Source organism: Octopus sinensis, linkage group LG23, assembly GCF_006345805.1.
Source record: "Octopus sinensis linkage group LG23, ASM634580v1, whole genome shotgun sequence".
Classification (NCBI taxonomy): domain Eukaryota; kingdom Metazoa; phylum Mollusca; class Cephalopoda; order Octopoda; family Octopodidae; genus Octopus; species Octopus sinensis.
The window spans coordinates 31,896,285-31,908,784 of NC_043019.1; positions in this window are offsets into that span (position 1 = coordinate 31,896,285).

A 12,500-nucleotide genomic window follows, 5' to 3' on the forward strand; every position below is an offset into this window, starting at 1 on the left:
CCTTTTCTGGTGGTGTTTTATCTCAAGATGGTGAGCTGGCTGTATTGTTAACAATTAGCACATTGGACAAAATGTTAAACAGCATTTTTCTTTTTTATGTTCAGAGTTCGACTTCTGCTGAAGTTGATTTTGCCTCTCCTCCTTTCGGGGCTCAATGAAATAAGTACCAGTTATGCACTGGGATCGATGTGATCAGCTTTCCTCTCCACTCAAAAGCTGCTGACGCTGGGTCAAAATTTGAAACTATTATCATTAGTTCAAACTCCACCGAGGTCGACTTTACCATTCATCCTTTCGGTGTCAATGAAATAAGGACTATTGAAATACTGGGGTCGAAGTAATCGACTCATCCCCTCCCCCCAAATCACTGACCTTCTAGCAAAATTTGAAACTATTATTATTAGTTCAAACTCCACCGAGGTAGGCTTTACCATTCATCCTTTCAGGGTTGATGAAGTAAGGACCACTGAAACACAGGCGTCGATGTAATCGACTCATCCCCTCACCGCAAATTGCTGACCTTCTAGCAAAATTTGAAACTATTATCATTATCATTGGCAAGCTGGCAAAATCATTAGCATGCTGGACAAAATGCTTAGAGGTATTTTGCCATTGCTATGTTCTGAATTCTAATTCCACCGAGGTCAACTTTGCCTCTCATCCTCTCGGGGTCACTAAATTAGTTGATGTGATCAACTACCCACCTCCTACAAATTTCAAGCCTTGTGCCTTTAGTAGAAAGGGTTATTATTTTTATCATTATTGAGTGAGAGAGCAGTGCATGCCATCAAAGTGACACTGGGGTAAAATATACAAAGCCCAGTATACCCATCATGACTACTCATCTGATAAGGGTACACCAGGCACATGCATCACAACCATATGTGCACGACATGGTGATCTCATATCAAGATAAATAGCACATGACCTTGTAGGTGGGGCCCAGTTAGAATTTTCTTCTGGTCGAGTAGCCCATCCCACTCAAAATGTCCCTGAATAAGGATTGTTTAAGGATGTTGAACAAACCACCCATGTTTCCAAAGGTGAATTATCCAAACCTCCAAGAATTCCTCTCAACACACGGCTATGATGCTCTCCCACTACTTCTGCTAGTGGTCAGAGATGCACATATCGTCAGCCTCTAAGGGACATGCTCAAGTGGTTAAGGTCAAACAACTGACAAGCAAATCTGTGGTATTGAGCAGAATATTTGCTGTAGCCCATCTTTTATACCAAGACAAAACAATGTACATGATAACACTTCCAATCAGTTAAGATCAGCAGCCATGGGAGCCACTGCCTGGTACTGCATCAGGGCATTATTATTATTATTATTATTATGCAGTGAACTAGCAGTTATTAACATATTGAACAAGCAAAATGCTTAGCAGCTTTTCTTGTGGCTTTTTCCATTCTGAGTTCAAATCCTGCCAAAGTTGACTTCACCTTCCATCCCTTCAGGATTAGTGCAATAAAGTATCAGTGAATCACCGGTGGTGGGGGTGTCGATGTAATTAATTTGTCCCCTCCTCTTGGTACTGCCAGTCTTGAACCCTGCAATTGATTGCCATCCTATGAAATGGAAATGCTGTGACCTTGGCTTTTTATCCACCTTTGAAACTGCATAACCAGTCTTATGAGCTCTTGGGATCAAGAAAAATAACAGGAAAAAAAGTACTTACCTACCTCAGGGCCATTTTTTTACCACTCAAATCAACACGCCAAGTCAGCGAGCTGGCAGAATCGTTAACTCATCAGACAAAATGTTTAGAGGCATCTCTTTAATCTTTTTTACATTCTGAGTTCAAATCCCACCAGGATCAATTTTGATTTTCATTTGTTTGAGATTAATAAAATAGAGTAGCAGTCAAGTCTAGCATCTGCAATCCATCTTGTGAGACCATCAAGACAAGGCACCACCAATGGCTCGATGAGCACTGAGCTTTGAGTGTGGCATGCTGCAACTGCTGTTACATCACCTCCAGCACCCAGCTCATCAGTTCCTTGTCTAACCTGAGGAAAAGAAGTCTGCTGCTCAGCTTTTGGTCTCTGCTCACATCAACATGTTCCCCAACTGTGTTTCGTGCCAATTTGGAGGGATGCCATCATCCTCAGAGCTGAGGGAGCTCCAGTCAAATAAGCATTCCGGTCCTGGGTTCAATGTAATTGTCTTGTCCCCTCCCCTCAAAATCGATGGCCTTGAACCCTGTGAGGGACCGGCATCACATTCAGGGGATATGTTGCGATCCCAGTAACTTGTAAACCACAGGAACTGGGTAACTGGCCCTACAAGTCCAAGGGCTCAAGGATAATAAAATAAAAATAAAACCTCTTTCTACTATAAGCACAAGGACTGAAATTTTGCAGGAAGGTGAGGTCAGTTGCATCAACCCCAGGATATAACTGGTACTTGTTTTATTGATTCCAAAAGGATAAAAGGCAAGGTTGAACTCAGAATGTAAAGCCAGAAGAAATGCCACTAAGCAGGTATGGCTGCATGGTAAGAAGCTTGCTTCCCAACCACGTGGTTCTGGGTTCAGTCCCACTGCATGGCACCTTCGGCAAGTGTCTTCTACAATAGCCTTGGACCAACCAAACCTTTGTGAGTGGATTTGGTAGACAGAAGCTGAAAAGAAGGCCGTCATATACATGTGTGTGTGTGTATTTGTGTGTCTGTGTTTGTTCCCCGACCATTACTTGACAACCACAGTTGGTATATTTACGTCCCCCATCACTTAGCCGTTCGGCAAAAAGTGACTGATAGAATGAGTATTAACCTTACAAAGAACAAGTCCTGGGGTGGAATTATTCGACTAAAGGTGGTGCTTCAGCATGGCCACAGTCAAATGACTGAAACAAGTAAAAGAATAAAAGAATATATATATATATATTATATATATATATATATAATAAATCTCTGAGCGAAGTATAAACTGTAGCTGCATGACATTACGAAGTATATTTCCACTTACTGATAGGGCGCAGAAAGTGTGTCAATAGCCAGCTGGAGGAGATGTCTTCCTGGGGCTACATGCTACAGCAACATCAACCCTTAAGGGATAGCCACATTTAAGTGGCAAATAGACTTCACAATATATAAATGTATCTGTTTGTGTGTCTATGCTTGTTCTCCCCACCATCACTTGACAACCGATGTTGGTGTGTTTACATACCCGTCACTTAGTGCTTCAGCAAAAAGAGACCGATAGAATAAGTACTAGGCTTACAAAGAATAAGTCCTGGAGTTGATTTGTTCAACAGCATGGCTGCAGTCACATGACTGAAACAAGTGAAAGAATACAAGAATAAATAAATGAAATAAGAAAAAAAAACCGAAATAAACAACATAAACAGCTCAACATAACTCAACACGACTTAGTCGAAATATTGAAATAACCGCTTGTTTAAAAAGAGTTCTGTAAAAGTCCTAAAATAACATGGAATTCATTCCATGCCATAAAACCTTCTGTGTACTAATTCTCATCGAAAGACAACAGTCCTAATTATGCAATATTTACTTCTGAATGAAGGTCTATCGTTGATTTTGAAGGATGGAAAAGTTAGGGTTTTGCTGGTGGTGAATTCTAGTATAAATATATATATATATATATATATATATATATAAACATATATATATTGGCTGGTTTGGGAGGGGTTTTTTTTTTATTAAAGAGATGGAAAGAAAATTAAAAAAAGAAAAGCAAAGCAATTATAAAATGAAACCAAAATGTAGAAATGTCTTATCTTTATAAAAAAAACATTTGCGATAAGATAAACTTTTTGGTAGCATTTGAAACATAGCATTTCTTGTCTGGACGTAGTCAACAATGAAGTGTGTAATTTAAAGACTTGACTTCAGATGTGTAATATGTGTGTGTGTGTGTGTGTGTGTGTGTGTGTGTGTGTGTGTGTGTGTGTGTGTGTGTGTGTGTGTGTGTACGTGAATAAAAATATATGAGCAAATATGTGTGCGCATGTAAAATATATATATATATATATATTTACACATATATGTATACACACTATGACATATATATATATATCATCATATATAGGTAGATAGATATATACATACATATATCTATATATATGTATTCATTTGTATATATATATATACATACACACACACATCTATGTGTAGATATTTACCTATCTATCTACATCTAGCATTCCGTCTATCTAACTATGCCTCTCTCTCTCAAACTCACACTCTCTCTCTCTCTCTCTATATATATATATATATATATATATATATATATATATATATATATATATGATGAGGAATGATATATTTTTCAAATCATAGATGCATGTGCTAAAATACAGTGACAAGCAGTGATAAGCAAATTTTAAGAGACAATGAAAGTTTCTATTTTAAATCTTTATCATTATTATCAGTTAATAGGTTTACGCACACATGCAAATATGTGAACACACACACAACACACACACATGCACACAACGCACACAACGCACACGCACAGATATGCATGCTTGGGTTGAAAGGTGGGTCATAATGAACTTGCTCATTTGTTTTTCTTCTGTCTTTAGCAGAGCCTTCTGTTGATTTTACATCACTCCAATGAATACTGCTTCACAGTATTCTTCATCATCATCATCATCATCATCATCAACATTGTTACCATTAAGGCGGTGAAAGTTGGCAGGCTGGCAGAATCATTGAGATGCTGGGAAAAATGCTTAGCGGCATTTCATCCATCTTTATATTCTGAGTTCAAATTCCACCGAAATCGACTTTGCCTTTCATCCTTTCGGGGTCGATAAATTAAGTACCAGTGAAACACTGGGGTCGATGTAATCGACTAGTCTCCTCCCAAGCCCAGAATTTCAGGCCTTGTGCCTTTAGTAGAAAGGATTATTATTATTATTGTTATTATTATTATTATTTTGCCTTTCACCCTTTCAGGATCTATTAAATACATACCAGTTACACTCTGGGGTTGATGTAATCGACTGGCCCCCTCCCCACCAAATTGGAGGCCTTATGCCTCCAGTAGAAAGGATTATCATTATTATTATTATTATTATTATTATTATAGATGTTACACAGTATACAATATTGTGAGGTTGTTGATTGAAGATATTGTTTTCTACCGGGGGTTTGTACTGTTAGTGAAGTCACAACAAGGACCTCAGACAGACAGTACTTTACTCAATATGTGTGCAGTTCCAAGTAATGCCAACTTTTGCAATACATCTAGATTGTAGGGTATTTCTAAGATTTTCAGGTGTATTTTTGGATTGGATGGTATTGAACCCAATGCGCCGATGACAATAAGGATAACATTTATGTTTGACTCTCGTAGTTGCCACATCTTAGCGATCTCAGTTCTCAGGTCTCCATATTTATCAACCTTTTCTCTTTCTTTCATGATGATATGTTGATCTCTTGGCAATTATCAGGCACTCTTGTTTGTCCTCCTAAAGTTTACTATATCCAGCTTTTGGTGCTCTAACACCTTGTGTGTCTGGAAATGAAAGTCCCAGAGGATGTTTACCCTCCCCTTTTCATCCATTACCTTTTCCAGTGCATGTTGGTACTAAGCACCCGTAACCTCATATCCATACTTACAGCATAGTAGCCAGTGGAGGTTTTGGGCTACCTTGTTGCATCTACACTTGTACTCTTTCTATTATTATTATTATTATTATAAGCTCAACAGACAAAATTCATAGCAGTTTGTCTACTGGCTTTACATTTTGAGTTCAAACTCTGCCGAGGTCAACCTTGCCTTTTATCTTTTCAGGGTCAGTAAACTAAGTTTCTGTTGAACACTGGAGTTGATGTAATTGACTTATCCATTCCCAGAAAATTTCAGGTCTTGAGAGAGCTTATCATAGAAAGAATAATTATTAATAATCTTCTTCAAATCACTTACTATACCATTTTTAAATAAAAATGACATTGGCTATATGGTTGTGGGTGCACTGTCGCAATGAAAAAGACTGGATAGTCATGGGTGGAATGCTTTTAACAATAAATCTGCTTCATCAGAGCTCACATCGGTAGAAATAAATAAAAACGTCAGAGAACAGAACAAACGCAATACTCTAATGGCCTCTAATGACCCTTGGAGCTGCTGGTTTTGTGCCACCTCAATTAAGGTACACTTTACACACTTAACTCTCTCCCTCTCATCATTTGTGTTATGTCCAAAACCCCTTAGGCCCTACACTGACCACAACATCCTGTTCTTCCTTCTTCAGAATGTCATCCCTCCCCCTCTCTCTCTCTCTTTCTCTCTCTCTCCCTCTCTCTCTCTCTCTTTCTGCAATACCCCCACCTCCTGCTCATGTCTTTTCTGCAACAGATGACTTCTGACAGTTTGAGTAAAATTAATTTTACTGATTTTAGAAAGCTTAACCCTGTTACTGTAGAAATCAGATATAAGCACTCAAAATTTCATTAGCCTTAACTGCAGAAAGCAGTTTTATATACCAATCTATCTTTTGTTCAAGAATGCCATGTCTAAAACTAATTCTTATTGAGATATGTTAACTTTATTGACACAACGTGACTTACAGAAAATACCAATTCTATTTCTTTGGTAGATGTTTAACATCATTCCTGTAATAACCATGTAATTTAATTTTGCCGTTAAAGAGTTAAGGACATGACTGTCCTACTTTTCCTCCAGACACACTGAATTCAGGACTGCGTTATCCAATGTCTCCTACTTTTATTTTAACCCTTTTACTTCGGAAATCAAATTTATCCACATCAAAATTTTCATTACTCTCAACTGCAGAAAGTCGTTTTATATACCAAACTAGTTTTTTTTAAAGGAATGTCATGTTTGTCCCCTCTATGTTTAGCCCCTTGTGGGCAATAAAGAAATAAGAAAATACAGGAGAATCATTTAATTATGATTTTACTCAACATATTCCCCTCACCATTGTCATCATCATCATCATCATCATCATCATTATAATCATGATTGTTGTCATCATCATCATCATCGTTATTTTGTGATCATCATTATCATCGTCATAATCATTGTCATTGTTATCATTATCATCATTGTCATCATCATCATCATCTTCTTCATCTGTGTCTTGCATCTATGTGAGAGTGTGTGTGTGTGTGTGTGTGTGTGCATAAGTGTGTGTATGTATGTTTATTCATGCATTAGGTGAACAGAGATTACATTTCCAAACCACAATTTCATTCATTTGGTCCTTCACTCCATTGTACACAATCAGAAGTAATTATCATTTATGATGAATATTACAATTGCTATGGCTTCAAATTATCATTTGACTGTTGAGGTCAATGGTCATCTACCACACATCAACACGACCCTCTTTAAAATTCCTGAGAAAGAATTTCATATATATAGGTGGATGAAAATTAGCTTGTTTCCATTGTTTACTACAGTGTTGGGCCAAAATCTTGTGGCTTTGAAATCTTGAGCAGTGTGATTGCTTGTTTTAGAATGACATTGTAGGGTAGGTATGAAAGGCTGGATCTGTCGAGTCTGGACATTGTCAGTTTAAATATTAAGGGTTTAGTGCGTCCTTTTGGGGAACGACTAAAATATGTTATATGGCTAATTCGTTAGCAACGAATAACTACGATGAAACACAGAGTTCACAGCGTCTTCAACAAAGGATTTATTGTAACACAGGAAAAATGTACACATACAAATGGAAGTTCAATTCAGACGTGTTCATGCAAGTGGAAACTCAATTCAAACTAATGTGTTCATGCCAAGAACAATTGAGTGCTGGTTGCAATTCACTTAAGAATTTGTTGAGTGTGTGTTGCCAGACTTCAGGTCAACATAACAAATTGACACTAGAATAAGTCAAAGGAAAGTGCTTATCTAATGACCATTTGTATTGTCTGCCACTGGTGCGTAATGTGAGAACAAGAGAAAGTTTCAAGTCCCAAAGGAATTAGTTTAGCAAGGCTCAGCTGCAAGCATAGATCAACCAAAGAAGAAACGTTCTGCATGAGTTGACGTGTGTTTGTGTAGAGAGCAAAAACATGACTGCTTGAACATGGAGATGACTGTCTTTTATAGCTATGCTGTTCAGCGCCACCTAGTTGCCAACTACGTGTAAGGGGAGATAATTCAGGGTAGTTCCTTTTTTTAAAGTAAATAAACCTTACCACGTTGATGACATCACCGGTGTTCACACAGGCCTACGTGGGGTTAAAAGGAATTTTCCCAGATGAAAAACTGCAGCTTCTGGAATTTAAGCAGTACACATATGTCAAGTATGTGGTACTGGGAATGTATACTTGTCTTTTAGCTTTTCATTGTTTTGGTCATTGGAGTGTGACCATGCTGGAGCACCGAAGTAAAGAATTTTAGTCAAACAAATTGACTCCATTATTTGTTTTTTTTTAAAACTTAGTGCTTATTCTAATGATCTCTCATCAAACCATTGTGTTATGTGGATGTAAACAAAAACCAGCACCAATTGTCAAACATTGAGGTGGTGTAGTAAAGATTGTTTGCCAACATAACATGGCAGTCCTGGTTTAGGACGAATGTTGCTGTAATTTAGCCCCAGGAGACATCGTCTCCAGCTGGCTATATGACATGATCCGTGTCCTTATATTTTAAAACAAAGGCATTTAGCACCCCCCACTCAGCTCAAAACAATATCTGTGTATCGCGGTTTCTGGGTTATTTCTCTTCGTCAGAAATCACGATACACAGATATTGTTTTGAGCTGAGTTGGGGTGCTAGATTCCCTTGTTTGAAAATATAAGGACACAGATCATGTCGTATTGCCAGCTGGAGACAATGTTTCCTGGGGCTAAATTACAGCAACATTAGTCCTAAACCAGGACTGCCATGTTATGTTGGCAAACAATCTTTGCTACAAAGTACTGTTGCTGAATAACTCACGTTGTGAGATTTTAAAAATAACAATTTTCTAATTGAAGTGGTGGGTAGTGAAGAGGGTAAAGGGAGACAAAGACACACACACATGGATATATATATATATATATATATATATATATATATATATATACACATACAAATACAAGGGGTTGCTGTAAAGTTCCTGGCTTTGGGTAAAAGAAAATACAGGAGGATCAGTTAATTATGATTTTATTCAACATACTCTCCTCTCAGATTCACATCCTTATTGCAGCAGTCCTTCAGTTTTACTAAGCCCAGTAAAAGAAATTAGAAGGTAGGGCTTCCAATCAGGCCTTTTGTGATACCTTTAAAGCAAGAAACTTTTCAGTACCTCCTTGTACTCTCCTAGTCACCACAAACCACCATTATAGTCTCCTTGCCAATACAGACCACCACTACGAGGGTGGGGCTGAAAAGTTCCTGGTTTTGGGTAAAAGAAAATATAAGAGGATCAGTTAATTATAATTTTATTCAATATAATCCCCTCTCAGATTCACACACTTATTTGCAGTGGTCCTTCAGTTTTTTTAAACCCTGTAGAAGAACTTGGAAGGTTGGGCCTCCAGCCAGGTTTTTCACTATACCCTTAAACCCCAGAACTTTTCAGCACCCCCTCGTATACATATTATTTTATACATATACATATATGTATAAAATTAATATAAACAGCAGTGTATACATATATATATATCACGTGATCACATGACCAACCAGACCATCAGATGTTGTTACACATCGCTGGTCACAATGCATTCGCATTGTTTTAGCCTTCGAATGACGCCACCCCGCTGGCTAAGCGAGCAGGCCATATATATATATATATATATATATATAATGTACAATATATGGATTTAGCTAATTCGATGGTACTCATAAAAAAACAATATATATATATATATATATATATATATATATATATATATATGTATGTATGCATGTATGTATGTGCCATGAGCTTCTTTCAATTTCCATTGACCAAATCCACTCACAAAGCTTTGTTCAGCCCTGAACTATACAAGAAGATATTCTCCCTAAGTACCATGCAATGTGACTGAACCCAGATCCATGTGCTTGGGAAGCAAGCTTCTTACCATACATCCATGCCTGCGCAAAGCCTAAAGTATCTTTTTAAACTGACTCATAAAAACTGTTCTAAGCCATTGAACAATTTGTCACAGACAAAACAGTCACCAGACAATGTGTCTCTCCCTGTCCCTCTGCAAAGTAAAACAAACCACCAGTGTTAACTAATCACGGGGGGGGGGGTCCGTGTTAGCATTAACAATAAAAATGAAGAATTAATAAATAAGAAGTAGAAAAAAAAGGAGGTAATAATTCATTTTGTGTAGGAGTCTAAGGTGAGGTGGGTTTTTTTTTTTCAACAAAGGGTTCTGCTTAAAACATCAAACTACTACTACAACTACTACTACTACTACTACTACTACTACTACTACTACTACTACTACTACTGCTGCTGCTGCTGCTGCTGCTGCTACTAATAATGATAATAATCTTTTCTACTCTAGGCACAAGTCCCGAAATTTTGGGGGAGGAGGGGGGGCAGTCAATTAGATTGACCCCAGTACACAACTGGTACTTAATTTATCAACCCCGAAAGGATGAAAGGCAAAGTCGACCTTGGTGAAACTCAGAACATAAAGTCAGACGAAATACCACTAAGCATTTCGCCCAGTGTGCTAACATTTCTTCTAGCTCGCTGCCTTACTAATAATAATAATAATACCATTACCACCATCACCACCACTACTATTACTACTAACTGCTACTACAACTATACTACTAATACTATCACCACCATCACAGCTGGTGGTGCTGCTGCAAATACTGATTCTACTACCACCACTACTGCTATGAATTATAACTCTTGCAACTACAGCTGCTGCTACTACTACTGCTACTACCATCACCTATACAACCAACACCACCATTCTCATCACCACCACACCACAACCACCACCAAAACAACAATTACTTCTACCACCACCACCACCACCACCACCACCACCACCACTACTACAACTACTACTACTACACTACTACTACTACTACTACTACTACTACTACTGTTGACATTGCTGCAACACCTGATGCTATTAGTCTTGTAATGCATAATAAGTCACTGATTTCCTTCTGTTTTCCTTTGTTAGTAGATATTTTACCCGAAATATGAACACTTATGAAATTTTGCATACTTTAGCACCCTAAAAAGCTTTCCATCAAACTGTATTTTCGTCTCCCGTAACGCTGAATTGTTACATGCCTCACTCACTGGACTATGGCCATGCTGGAGGACTGCCTCAAAGGGTTTTAGTCAAATGAATTGAACCTAGTACTTCTTTCTTTTTAAGAAAAACCTGATACTTATTTTATCAGTTTCATTTGCCAGACTGCTACGTTGTTGGGATGTAAACAGACCAACACTGGTTATCAAGTGGTGGTGAGGTGAGGGTAACAAACACAAATACAGATATGCACACACTGTGTATGTCTGCCTGCCAAATTCACTCACGTGGCTTTGGTCAGTTTGGGGCTTTTATAGAAGAGACTAGCACAAAGTGGCATACAGTGATACTGAACCAGAAACCACAGGGCCAGGAAGTGAGCTTCTTACCCACACAGCCATGCTTGAGCCTATCATCATCATCATCATCATCGTTCAACGTCTGCTTTCCATGCTAGCAAGGGTTGGACGATTTGACTAGGACTGGCGAACCAGATGGCTGCACCAGGCTCCAATCTTGATTTGGCCGAGTTTCTACAGCTGGATGCCCTTCCTAACGCCAACCACTCTGAGAGTGTAGTGGGTGCTTTTACGTGCCACCGGCACGAGGGCCAGTCAGGCGGTACTGGCAACGGTCCCAGAAATCATGTTTTTCTTTTTTTTTTTTACAAATTTACTCGACGTACTTCTCGGCCAAACCCCAGCTGGTCACAAAGTGCTATTTGCTATTCAAAGCTAGACAATATTCTCATGGTGGAGCCAGCATTTCACATATATATATATACATATATATTCAAATTTTTATAAAAAACTAGATATAGGAATGCTTACTGTATATCTGCCTTATGATTTGGTCTGCTTCTTTTGTTGTTGTTGTTATTATTATTATTATTATTATTATTATTATTATATTAAATATTTTTCTGCAAATGAACTATTAGTTGCCATTCATCAAAAAGTGCTGGCATCTCCAGGATGCTGCAAACATGGAAATTGTTATTAGTACATTTTTCATTGCCCTTGCCACAACCAATACATCATGCATAAAAGCCACGCGGTTCCATTATACGCAAGAAGGAGAAAGCGAAGACCGATTCTAAATTGCCTATGAAAAGTATACTACCTTTATCTAGAGATAATGACAAGGTGAAGAACTAATAATAATATTCATAATAATAATAATAATAATAATAATAATATTAATAATGATAATCCATAATTATGATGATGGTGTTGGAGGTGGTGGTGTTGGTGGGGAGGGGTGATGGTGTTGGTGGGGATTGCGATTCAAAGTACTTCATCTTTGTCATGTGCCAACAAGAATTATGGGAAATTAAATGATTGGTTAGAGTTTA